The sequence below is a fragment of the Phyllostomus discolor genome, chromosome 4 (genome assembly GCF_004126475.2).
Source record: "Phyllostomus discolor isolate MPI-MPIP mPhyDis1 chromosome 4, mPhyDis1.pri.v3, whole genome shotgun sequence".
In the NCBI taxonomy this organism is placed as follows: domain Eukaryota; kingdom Metazoa; phylum Chordata; class Mammalia; order Chiroptera; family Phyllostomidae; genus Phyllostomus; species Phyllostomus discolor.
The window spans coordinates 87,379,710-87,393,885 of NC_040906.2; positions in this window are offsets into that span (position 1 = coordinate 87,379,710).

Sequence of the window (14,176 nt, forward strand, 5' to 3'; positions counted from 1 at the left end):
GTCCCAACTGCAGCAGGATCTTAACTCACTCAGAGGGTACTGGCATGAACGCCCAGCACAGCACCCAGCATTTAGTGCTTCTCCCCTAGTGCCACCGACAACAACAGAAATCATGACCAGCAATGTGGGAAGGTAAATGGCAAGGTCTTTTTTTTTTTATATTAAGCTACATCACCGGTCAGGTTGCATATAAGAATCAACCAATGAATGCATAAATAAGTGAGACAACAAACAATGTTCTCTCCCCCACCCCTGGCCCCCTCCACCTCTCTGAAATCAATTAAAACTTTAAATAAATAAAAGTTCATACCTGAGTGCAAAGAAATGCAGCCCTAAAGTTCATTGATTCTAATCTTTTTTGACACTGATTATGGGTCTTTGTCTCAGTTACATGAATTCTGGATCTTAGTTTCCTATTAAAATAGGAGAGCTCAATTCACTGTCTCTACACTCAAAATAACCCCTTAATGATTAAAACCATCTTGCAGTCTTGCTCCAGAAAGCAAAACCAAACACCTAGCCCTTTGTATTTCCCAAGTGTAAAAAAATACTCTGGCTTCCCAATTGTCAGGATGAGCAAAAAGTTAATCACTGGCAGGTTTGAAAATAGGGACATAACAGAGGAAGCCAAAGGGGAGTCTTTTCTGACTTCGGAAACAGTCTCACTGGAAAGTCCAGCTGGTACGTCCAGTTCGTAAGCCAGATTCTGTCACTGAAACAGACAGCTGAAATGGATGAACATGGAACTCCAGCCACAGCAGACAACTTTGGGTAAATGTTAATATTAAATGACACCAGATGATCATGAGTTACTAACAGAAGGGACAAGATAAACTAAAAAGAAAAGGAAGTAACTAATAGCCCAACTTGCTTGTCTGAGGATTCTACATACTTTCACAGGTTTATTTTTTTAATATATTTTATTGATTATGCTATTACAGTTGTCCCATTCTCCCCCTTCACTCCCCTCCCCCCTGCCCACCCCCTCTCACCCACATTCCCCCCCTTTAGTTTATGTCCGTGTCATAAGTTCTTAAGCTTCTACATTTCCCACACCATCCTGCCCTCCCCCTATTTTCTACCTATTGTCTATGCTACTTATTCTCTGTATCTTTTCCCCCTCTCTCCTCCTCCCACTTCCCTGTTGCTAACCCTCCATGTGATCTCCATTTCTGTGGTTCCGCTCCTGTTCTCTGTTTGCTTAGTTTGCTTTTGTTTTAGGTGTGCTTGTTACTGTGAGTTTGATGTCTTTTTTTCCTGTTCATATTTTTTTATCTTCTTTTTCTTAGATAAGCCCCTTTAACATTTCATATAATAAGGGCTTGGTGATGATAAACTCCTTTAACTTGGCTTTATCCGAGAAGCATTTTATTTTCCCTTCCATTCTAAATGAAAGTTTTGCTGGATAGAGTATTCTTGGATGTAGGTCCTTGCTCTTCATGACTTGGAATACTTCTTTCCAGCCCCTTCTTGCCTGCAAGGTCTCTTTGGAGAAATCAGCTGACAGTCTGATGGGAACTCCTTTGTAGGTAACTGTCCCCTTATCTCTTGCTGCTTCTAAAATTCTCTCCTTCATTTTTATCTTGGGTAATGTAGTTATGATGTGCCTTGGCGTGTTCCTCCTTGGGTCCAACCTCTTTGGGACTCTCTGCACTTCCTGGACTTCCTGGAAATCTATTTCCCTTGCCAGATTGGGGAAGTTCTCCTTTATTATTTGTTCAAATAACTTTTCCACTTGTTGTGTTTCCTCTTCCCCTTCTGGTACCCCTATAATTTGGATATTGGAACGTTTAAAGGTGTCCTGGAGGTCCCTAAGCCTCTCCTCTTTTTTTTGAATTCTTGTTTCTTCATTCTTTTCTGTTTGGTTGTTCCTTTCCTCCTTCTGGTCCCTTCCACTGATTTGAAACCCAGTTTTCTTTCCATCACTATTGGTTCCATGTGCATTTTTCTTCATTTCACTTATTGTAATCTGCATTTTTTCATCTAATTTATGACCAAAGTCCACCAATTCTGTGAGCATCCTGATCACCAGTGCTTTGAACTGTGCATCTGATAGGTTGGCTATTTTGGTCACTTAAAAATATTGGCTCTGGGCTTTTAACTCTGTTTGAGCCATCTTTTTTATTTTATTTTTTTCCTTTGGTCTGGTCACACCTGTTACATATGAGGGGCGGAGCCTTAGTTGTTCACCAGGGCGTGGCACCTCAGTCACTGAGTTGTGACGTTGTATGTGGGGGCAGGGTCTGAGAGGGAACAATGGCACCCAGTCCACTCTCACCAGGACTCCAGTCCCCCCTGCCGCTTCCCACAAGCAAATTGGTCACCTCTGGTGCTGGCTCCCAGGCGGGTGGGCCTGTGCACTCTCTCGGACTCTGTGGATTTCTCCAAGGAGCCTCCTGTGAGGCTGAGAGACTCTTCCAGCCTCAACTTCCACAGGTGATTTCAATCGGTGCCTTCAGGCTTTGTTTCCTGGCACTGGGTCCCTGGGATGCGTGGTCTGTGTCACGCTGCCCATTTTTGCTAAGTTCTGAGCACAAATGTGCGGCTGCGGAGACCCAGCTGCCTTGCGCACTTCACTGGGTCTGCTCGATGCCTCCCGCACCCAGGGTCTGCCACCGGTCCGTCAGCTGCAGTCTGTGGTCTGCGGTCTGCACCCTGTGCGTGCGCGTCTGCCAGCCACCGATTTTTCCTGCCGGTACCCCTCAACCCCTCTTCATAGGCCTCCGATTCCGCCCCTCCTTACAAGACTGGATGTATGGTATTCAGACTTCCCTTCAGTTCATTTCTCTCCTTTCTGGTTGCTTTTTGTCTGTAAATTCTTGTTGTCCTTAGTTTTGGTTGCTCGAGGAGGTACAGTGCAACCACCTATGCCTCCATCTTGGATCCCTCACAGGTTTATTTTCCTTTAGCCAAAACTCCTAAGGTCTTTAGAGTAAGGTAAGGATTTATGGCAATAGGAGGAAGCAGTGTACATGTATTACATTTCTATCAGTCCCAGTTCCTGCATGAACAGGGATGAACTAGACCTTTTGGCATCTCTGGGCCATATTAGAAGAAAAGTTGTCTTGGGCCACACGTTAAACACATTGCGACGTGTAATCACACAAAAAAAAATCTAATAATGTTTTAAATAAATTTACAATTTTGTGTTGCATCACATTCACATCCATCCTGTGCTGCATGCAGCGCACGGGCCACAGGTTGGACACTCCTGAACTAGAGAATGGCACAGGCCTCTGCTCCTCTCCCGTCTTCTCAATCTTCAATTCCCTCTACAGGCTCCCTAGATTGATTACTATTACAGACCTGTCCACTTCTCTCCCACATCTCTCCCACCTTCCAAGAGCTCCTCCATAGTCAGAGATTCAAATATCTATTCTTCCAACTCTATCTTAAGGACTTTCTCATCTCATCTTAGGGCCCTAAATTCTAGTCCAACTCCTTTTAATGTTTCTTCCCTTCTCTTAGCCTGTTCAGGCTACTGTAACATAAATGCCATAGACTGGGTGACTTAAACAACAGAAATTTATTTCTTACAATCCCAGAGCCAAAAAAGCCTAAGGCACTGGCAGATTCGGTGTCTGGTGAGGGCCCGCTTCCTGACTCACAGACACGCCTCTTCCCGCTGTGTCCTCACATGGTAGGGAGGTTGGCGAGAGCACACTGGGTCCCTTTTATGAGGGCACTGATGCCATTCATGAGGCCTCCACCCTCATGACCTAATCATCTGCCACAGACCCCACCTCCTAATACCATCTAATTGGGAATTAGGCTTCAATATATGAATTTGGGAGAGACATAAACACTCCGTCTGCAGCATTTTTGTACCCCCAATTTCAGTCAGCACATTTACTCAGTTTTTTTCTGTCAAGTGTATTTCATCTGTACCTTACCCTGTCATGCCCATCACCAGCTACCCAGGTTGACCCTTATAACCTCAAAGACAGCACAAGCTTCCTCACAGATCTCCCTGCTTTTGCTCTCTCCCCTTGGTAACATAACACAGCCAGGATTCTCCTGCACCTCCTTCTCAAAACAAAAGTATCCTAGTCCTTCCATGCCTACTACCCAAAGTCCAAATTCCCTAACCTCTCACTGCAGGTTTTTCTAAATCTAACAACCCAACTTTGCCATAATTGTCCCCTCCATTCAAAGGGGTGAAATACTAATTCCCATTAAACGTCTGATACATTTGTTTTAGTTTCAATTTTTCTGCCCATCCAAAATCACCTAGTTCCATGCCTCTCTCCTAGTACTATGCATACCTAAATCCTACCTCTTTCATGAACCAGTTCAAATGATACCTCCTAAATTCCTATAGCAACTGTTCACATTACTTAACAATTAAGTACTATTATTATGACACCTTGTCTATTAGCACCTTGAACTTTAACTTATACTAGGGAACCCTCAAGGATTGCTATTGAAAAAACAGACTGGCAGTTCCTTAAAAAGCTAAACTTAAAATTACCATTGTTACCAGACTCCTAGGTATATATCCAAAAGAAATGGAACTATCCATTCACACAAAGACTTGCACAAAATGATGGAAGATGGCGGTGAGATAGGTGGGAGCGGAGTCCACTTCCCCTTGCACACAAGTGGAACACTTAGCCAATCTTCTGAGGAACAGAGTGAACGGCCAACGGTATTCCAGCATGTATGAAGATTGTAGGCCAAAAACTATAGAGGATATTGAAAAATCAGACAGTAAGGAGAGCGCTTCAGGACAATAAGGTCCCTGGGACCAGCATGGGAAACAGGACGGCTGTAGCCCAGGCCCAGCTCCTGCTGGGTCTGCTGCAGAATTCTTGGGAGACCTAGATGCTTGAAGTCACAGAAGGGGTATAAGAACAAAGTGGCAAACACACACAGGTAGTGTACACAGGACTATGGACACTGGGTGGGAAGAGCTGGGCTGTGATGGGCCCTGACCAAGATAGTCCATAGTCTGGTTGGAGAGTTGGGCTGTGCGAGAGGATAGGCACTTGACTGGAGCAGCAGGCTTGAATAGGAGGAATTATTCAAAAAGGAAAAATAAAAAAGCACTCAGCAGCTGTTCAGGGAATACTCTGGCAACAGCTGACCCCACCTCCTGCACCCCTACCCCCTGCAGCAGCAGTGCTCCTGCTGCAGCAGCAGAGGCTGAGCACTCATGCCTGCAGCCCTGGGGACAGATGGTACCTGACCCCACTGATGTGGCTGCCACCACAAGGCTGCAGCAGTAGCAGCAGTGGAAGCCACACACTCACACCCAAAGTACCAGGGATGGCACACACCTGACCCCATAGTCCAGTGGCTGCCCATCCCACCCCAGCAGCAGAGGCTGAGCGCTCACACTTGCAGCCCCGGTGATGGAGCACACCTGAACCCATTGCCCAGAGGAACCTCGCACCCAACCCCAGCACCTCTGAGGCAGCAGCAAAGGAGGCACCCACCACATCCTCGGCAGCAGCCACTGTGGCACCACTGCCCTGCAGGGCCAACTGGCTCTCTAAGAGGAAGACGGATTCGTCCCTGAAGAGGAAAGCTGCGGGGCTCAGAGAGTCACCGATCCCCAAAAAGACTCAGTGAGCGGGGCTGAAGTACCCTGAAGAGACTCTGAGAGTCTCTAGCATCTAGGACAGCAAAGAGTGAGAAGGTGGTTTGTGAGTTGCCCCTAATTGGTGCACCTCAACAACCACACAATTGGAGGACTAAAGGCGTAGGCCTGGCACAGAAGGGCACTGGGGGCCTGGCAGCAAACTGAGGAACTGGGCTGGAGGTTGGACAACAGTGAAGAGTGCGGCTGAACCTGGCCACATCCCTGCAAACCACAGAAAGGGAAAAAACCTAAACCAATCCCTACTCAGCCTGCTGCAGCCAGGAACACCAACAGAACTGGCTTGGCCAGTTTAAAACCAGCAGGAGGCTTTTATTTTAATTCCTTCTTCCTTTCTTCATTTTTTTTTAAATTCCCACCAGTGAGACAATAAAACCTGGAGCTGTGAAAGGACCAGAGTTAGACCCAGAGAGGGTTCATGCCAACAACTGAGGCAGTAAGACAAATTTCACTTTGCTACTCCAGAGACTTGCAGTTATTGTATATTTGTATTATTATTATTTTTCATTATTCTTACATGTTTTATTAGTATTTTTTTTATTTCTCTTCATTCTGTTTAGTCTTCTTCGTTTGGTTTGTTAAATTATATTGATTGAATGGTTTCCCGTGTTCTCTAATAGTGTATTTTCAATTTTGTTTCTTTCACTTCACTTGGGTTCCAATAGCACACTACTCTAGGTCCCGTACTTCCTACTCTTGTTATTCTGATCACATAGATTCTGTGATATGATTGTTGCTCCATTGCTATTGTAAGTAACTGCTGTTCCATACAATAGTAAATACTACACAGCACCCCTTCCGGATCTTAGCTCACTTCACTCTTTCATGAATTTTATTATTTTGTGGTTAACTCTATTCTCTTGCACACTACACCTATTCTCTATCCTTTACTCTTTTACCTCATAATCTGACCACCTACAACCTCACTGCTTTCTAAATCCAACTCACAATCCTTACCCCTCAAAAAGAGTCTTATCTTTTCTCCACCCTTTCTAACAAGTGGCTAGTTGGGTGAAATATCATGGTTAACATTATACATATCCAAAGGATCTCCTATCTCTTCTCTACGGGTTGGTACTGTAAATCCTATAGAATACATTCCCACTGTCTTAAATCATTTCACTTTCCCCCTCCAAAGGATCACAAAAAGAGGAGGGGGAGCTGTGAACACCAGTATACCTGCCAGAAGAGGAAACCCACCAGATAATAACGGAAGAATGTGAAGGAGGGAGTGGAAACCACACTAACCTCAACCCAGGACCAATCTGGAAATACAATCAAATGGTGGAGAAATTACCTAGAATAAAAATTGAAAAATAGCAAGACAGAAGCCTCAAAACCTCATAAAGACAAAAGAACCAGCTTCAACACAACCTGTCCACACCTGCACAACAGAATACAAGACATGGTGGACAGAGTGACCCACAGTTAACCAGCTGGAGGGAAGGACCCACCAAAGAAAGACACAACAACAATCAAAACACAAAGAAAAACAGAGACAACATAATGACAGCCCAAGACCAGTGAGCTCAGGAGATCAAAGAGACTGCACCACTGAATCTCACAGGTCTTCTACCATAGTTCGCACTATAAACCCAAGGACTCAGAACAGGTCAATTTAAGAAGCAGAGGCTAACAAAAAGAGTCTCACAAACAATGGGAAGATAAAAAAAAAAAATCCCCAATGAAAGAAAAGGAGGAAGCCTTGGGAAGAATGCTAAATGAAATAGAGGCAAGTCAACTATCATATATTGAGTTCAAAGCAATAGTTTTCAGGAAGCTCAGTGAGCTCACAGAGAATTACCAAAACTACAGGGAAACTACAATGAACTCACTACAAACTATATGAACATGAAAAAGGAAAGAAATGACCAACGACAGCCAAGAGGAAATGAAGAATACAATTTCTGAACTGAGGAACACAGTAGGAGGAATCAAAAGCAGGCTAGATGAAGCAGAGGATGAGGTCAGTCAGCTGGAGGACAAGGTAGAAAAAGAACACCCTGAAAGAGCAATAAAAGGAAAAGAGACTCAGAAAGAACAAAGAAGAGTAAAGGAAATTGCAGGACAACATGAAATGTAATAATATCCATATAATAGGGATACCAGAAGGAAAAGAAGAAGAGCAAGGGATAGAAAACTTGTTTGAAAAAGTAATGATGGAAAACTTCCCTAATTTGATGAGAGAAAAAGTCACACAAATCCAGGAAACACAGAGTCCCAATCAAGAGGAACCCAAAGAGGCCCAGTTCAAAACACATCATAATTAAAATGGCAAAATTCCAAGACAAAGAGAGAATATTAAAGGTAGCAAGGGAGACACAGGAAGTCACATACAAGGGAGCCCCAATAAGACTAGCAGCTGACTTCTCAATGGAAACGCTCCAAGCCAGAAGTGAATGGCAAGAAATATTCCAAGTAATGAAAACCAGAGGCCTGAAACCAAGACTACTTTATCCAGCAAGGCTCTCAATTAAAATGGAAGGCCAAATAAGGAGCTTCCCAGACAAAAGTAGCCTAAAAGAATATACCTCCTCCATACCACTCTGCAAGAGATGCTAAAAGGTCTGCTTTATGGAAAACACAGGGACAAAAAGGGCAATGTATCAATAATAACCTTAAACCTACAAGAGACCCACCTCAGAACAAAAGACCTACACAGACTGAAAGTGAAGAGCTGGAAACAAATTTTCCATGCAAATGCACAGGAAAAGAAAAGCCCAGGTAGCAATACTCATATCAGACAAAACAGACTTCAAAAAGAAGAGCCATAAAAAGAGACCCAGAAGGTCACTTCATAATACTCAAGGAAAGAATCCATCAAGAAGACATAAACATTGTAAATATATGTGCACCCAACACAGAAGCACCCAAATACATAAAGAAAATCTTGGAGGACTTCAAAGATATTGTGGTACTGAATAATGGCCCTAGATCAAATGGACTTAACTGATATATAGAGAGCCTTTCATCCCAAAGAAGAACAATACACATTCTTTTCAAATGCACATGGAACATTTTCAAAGATAGACCACATGACAGGACACAAAGCAAGCCTCAACCAATTTAAGAAAACTGAAATCGTATCAAGCATTTTCTCCAATCACAAGGGACTGAAATTATAAACGAATCTCAAAGAAAAAAAACCCAAAACACTAAAACTCATGGAGATTGAAGAGCATGCTATTAAACAATGATTGGGTCAAGAATGAGATCAAGGAAGAAATCAAAAAGTTTCTGGAAACAAATGAAAATGAACTCACAATGATCGGAAACTTATAGGATACAGCAAGACAGTTGTGAGAGGGAAGTTTATAGTGATACAGCTCTACCTAAAAAAAAAACAGAAATATTTCAAATAAACAACCTAACACTACGCCTACAAGAACTAAAGGAACAACAACAAAGATAGCCCAGAGCAAGTATAAGGAAGGAAATAACCAAGATCAGAGTGAGACTAAATGACATAGAGACTAAAAGCACCATTCTAAGGATCAACAAATCCAAAAGCTGGTTCTCTAGAAAGGTAAACAAAATCAACAAGCCTTTAAGCAGACTCATCAAGAAAAAAAGAGCAAGGACCCAAAAAAACAATCAGAAATGAAAGAGGAGAAATTACAATTGATACCACAGAATAACAAAGGATTGTAAGAAATGACTGTGAAGAACTGTATGCCAAGAAATTTGAAAACCTAGGTGAAATGGACAAATTTTGAGAATAATATAGTCTTCCAAAACTGAATGAAGCAGCAGCAAGCCTGAACAGACCAATAACAACTGATGAAATTGAAGCAGAAATCAAAAAGCTTCTGACACACAAAAGCCCTGGACCAGACGGTTTCACAGGAGAATTTTACAAAGCATTTAAGGCAGAGGTAACCCCTATCCTTCACAGATTATCCCAAAATATTCAAGAAGATGGAAGGCTCCCAAACTCCTTTTATGAAACCAGCACCATCCTAATCCCAAAACCAGATAAAGACATAACAAAGAAAGAAAACTACAGGCCAATATCACTGATGAACATAGACACTAAAATCCTCAACAAAATATTGACAAACCGCATCCAGCAATACATTAAAAAGATCATACAACATGATCAAGTGAGATTCCTCTCAGGGATGCAAGGATGGTATAATATTCACAAATCAATAAATATAATACATCACATAAACAAAAACGAAGACAAAAATCACATGATCATATCAATAGATGCAGAAAAGGCATTTCATAAGGTATAGCACCCATTTATGATAAAAACACTCAGCAAAGTGGGAAGTGAAGGAGCATTCCTCAACATCATAAAGGCCATATATGAGAGACCTACAGCCAACATCATACTCAATGAGCAAAAACTAAAAGCTTTTCCACCAAGATCAGGAACAAGACAAGGTTGTCCACTTTCACCACTCCTATTCAACATACTATTGGAAGTCCTAGCCACAGCAATCAGACAAGAAATAAAAGGCATCCAAATTGGAAAGGAGTAAGCAAAACTATCATTGTTTGCAGATGACATGATAGTGTACATAGAATATCCTGTATACTACACCAAAAAAGTAGCCAACCTAATAAGTGAATTTGGCAAAACAGCAGGATACAAAGTCAATATTCAGAAATCAAAGGCATTTTTGTACACCAACAATGAAAAATCAGAAACAGAAATCAGGAAAAAGTTCCCATTTGATATAGCAACAAAAAAAATAAAAGTACCAAGAATAAACCTAACCAAGGAGGTAAAAGGCCTATACTCAGAAAAGTATACAACACTGAAGAAAGAAATTAAGGAAGATACAAACAAATGGAAACATGTACCACGTTCATGGACTGGAAGAATTAACATCATCAAAATGTCCATACTACCCTAAGCAATATCATTACTCAAAATGTCCATACTACCCAAAGCAATCCCTATTAAAGTACCAATGACGTATTTCACAGATTTAGAACAAACATTGCAAAAATTTATATGGAGCCATAAACGACACCAAATAGCTTCAGCAATTTTGAGAACAAAGAACAAAGCAGGAGGGATCACAATACCTGACATCAAACTGTATTACAAGGCCACTGTAAGCAAAACAGCCTGGTACTGGCATAAGAACAGACACACAGACCAATGGAACAGAACAGAGAGTACAGAAATAAATCCAGGTCTCTATTGTCAATTAGTATGTGACAAAGGAGGAACAAGTATAAAATGGGAGTAAAAATAGCCTCTTCAACAAGTTGTGTTGGGAGATATGGCAAAAAAATAAAATTCGATCAACAATTTATACCACACACAAAAATAAATTCAAGGTGGACAAAAGACTTAAATATAAGTCGTGACACCATAAAAGTCCTAGAGGAAAACAGTGGCAGGAAAATTTCAGACATTCCACACAGCAACATCTTCACTCATATGTCCCATATATCAAAAAACATAAAGAAAAGAAAAAAAAAAGAGACCTCATCATATTAAAAAGCGTCTGCATGGCTAAAGAAAACAGCATTAAAATGAAAAGAGAACCAACTGTATGGGAAAATATATTTGCCAATGATACCTGGGACAAGGGCTTGATCTCCAAAATACAGAAAGAACCCACATGACTCTACTCCAGGAAGACAAATAACCCAATTAAAAAATAGGCAACAGACTTCAACAGACACTTCTCCGAGGACATACAGAGGGCCGAGAGACATATGGAAAGATGTTCAACATCATCAGAATGGCCATCACAAACAAATCAACAAACAAGTGTTGGAGACGATGTGGAGAAAAGGGAACCCTAGTACACTGCTGGTGAAACTGCAGACTGGTACAACCACTATGGAAAACAGTATGGAATTTCCTCAGAAAACTGAAAATGGATCTGCCTTTTGACCCAGCAATTCCACTGCTGGGACTATATCCTAAGAACCCTGAAACACCAATCCAAAAGAACCTTTGCACCCCAATGTTCATAGCAGCACAATTTATAATAGCTAAGTGCTGCAAGCAACTTAGATGCCCATCAGTAAATGAATGGATGAAAAAACTATGGTACTTTTACATAATGGAATGCTATGCAGCAGAAAGAAGGAGCTCCTACCCTTTGCAACAGCATGGATGGAACTGGAGAACATTATGCTAAGTGAAATAAGCCAGGCGGTGAAAGACAAATACCATATGATCTCACCTCTACCTGGAACATAATCAACAAAAGAAAAAAGCGAGCAAAATATAATTAGAGGCATTGAAATTAAGAACAATCTAACAATATAATCAGAGGGGAGTGGGGAGAGGACAATGTGGGGGAGGTTTACATGAACTACTATAAAGGACACATGGACAAAACCAAGGGGGTGGGTGGAAGCAAGGGAGGGAGGTGGGTTTGGCTGAGGTGGAGGGAAGTGGTGGGGGAAAAACACAGACAACTCTAATTGAACAATAATTTTTTTTAAAAAAAGGACTTGCGTAAAAATGTTCACAGAAGCATGACTCATAATAACCAAAATGTTGAAAAGTAAATCCTCATCAGCTGGTAAATGGGTAAAATGTGGAGTATCCACACAAGAGAATACTAATCAGGAATCAAAAATAATAGTATGTATGAACCTTAAATTATGTTATGTGAAGACACATAGACCATATACTACACAATTCCATTTATATGAAATATCCAGAAAAGGCTTATTTATGGAAATAAAGCCTGGGGAGTGGGAACAGTGATCTTTGGGGGAGATAAAGATGTTCTAAAACTGATTTATTGGGATTGTTGCACTACTTGGTAAATTAAATCACTGAATTATACATGTGTTGAGTCAATTTTATATGTAAAATGCACTTTAATAAAGTTCTTAAAATTTTTTAATTATAGTAATTTAACTAATTACGAGGTACTCTCGTATTAGTTGGCTATTTTATCTTTTACCTGTTTTTATCTTTTCTCACCACCCTCTCTGCTGCAATTATACACTAAACATCTTAAGGGCACAGACCAAGCCTCCTACTTATTTTTATGCTAATTTTAATGTGAAAAGCACCTGATCCAAACTTGTACATACACTGTGTTCATAAATATTTGTGGATTTGATTTGTGCTTTGTAAGGCTATGGAATGATGCCATCAAAAGCATCAAGGAAGAAATGGTGTGTGTATTTGGAAATGTGAATCACAGTTGCTCCACTTCATAGCTATGAACTCTGGGCAAGTTTACAGCCTAAGCCTATTCCCCAGGTCTCAAATGGGGGAAAATAAGTAGTAACTACCTTAGGGAGTTGCCATGAGGATGAAATGAGCAGGTCTGGATAAAATGTTTAGCCCAGTGCTTGAAACATGAAGACCTCACTGAATGTTGGCTTAAAATATACATACACAAACCCTACCACAAGTGTTAAAACACCAGAGAAACATTTTACAAACAGGAAACTACCTTCAACAGAGAAGGCAACTACAGATTGATCCTTCTTCCTGTCATCCACCAGGCATTGCACCTGTGTCAACTGAAATTAACAAGTAAATCTTTTTAAAATTATAAAACTTTTTTTAAAGAGTGGCCCCGGAACTTTTCTCCCTCCCAACCCATTTAAGGTTATTTATCATCAGAAATACCACTAATCATTTAACAAAAGAAACTAAACACCACGCACAACTTCAACATACAGTATCTGCCTCTCCTACATTCTCTCCAAGGTGAGAACTCACTTCCTAGGCCCCTTGGTGTTTAGCAGGGCCATGTGTCCAGTTCTAATCAACAAGGAGAGGAAGTAACATACCACTTTCAAACCACAGCAGTTGTGCAAGACCCTCCATAGTTCTTTCCCTCTCCCACAGCAATTGTTAACAGTCCAGTCAGCGGCTGTTCTGTGAGCTAGATGAGAACGTGAAGCAGATCCCCAGCAACCTGCAATGGACAGGAAGTGTGAGAAATAGTTTGTTCTATGTCTGTGAGTTTTGGGGGTTGTTTCCACAGCATAATCTAGACTTACCTGACATCACAAGGCTCTCAGGCTGCGAACTATCCTAAATCTCTCACCACCCACAAAAAACCTGAAGACTTTATTCTCTGGCTTCTGTGACAAGCCACACTTGCCCTGTGTTCTGGCAACCTAATCAGATCTCCATTTCTTCATGGGCTCTCCTTCCTCTAACTCACTAAATCCTACTGTTAACCAGGGTTTTGTCCTCTGCTCATTGCTGTTTTTATTATACATGTTCTACAGGGAGACCTTATCCACTCTCTTGGTTTATCTACCATATGTGCTAAACCCATCCAAAGCTATCTCCAGGATAGCTGAGTTTCCCTCACACCCAATGACCTGCTGGATCTAGCCAATCCTTAAGCATCATAAATCCAAAAACAAATGCATCATCTGCCAACCCTCCTTCAGATATGCATTTCCTCCTACAACCCCTACCTCAAATAACAGTACCTAAATCCAGTCACCCAGATCAGAAGAAACCAGAGTTACACTAGACTCCTCCCTCTCAACCCACCCTCATTCAACCAACCAGTCCAATCAACATCACCTCCCTTAAATGTTGGTTAGTTTGAGGGGAAGGGGGATTGTTTATTTTTGTTTATGCTTATTATAGTGAATACTAAAGAA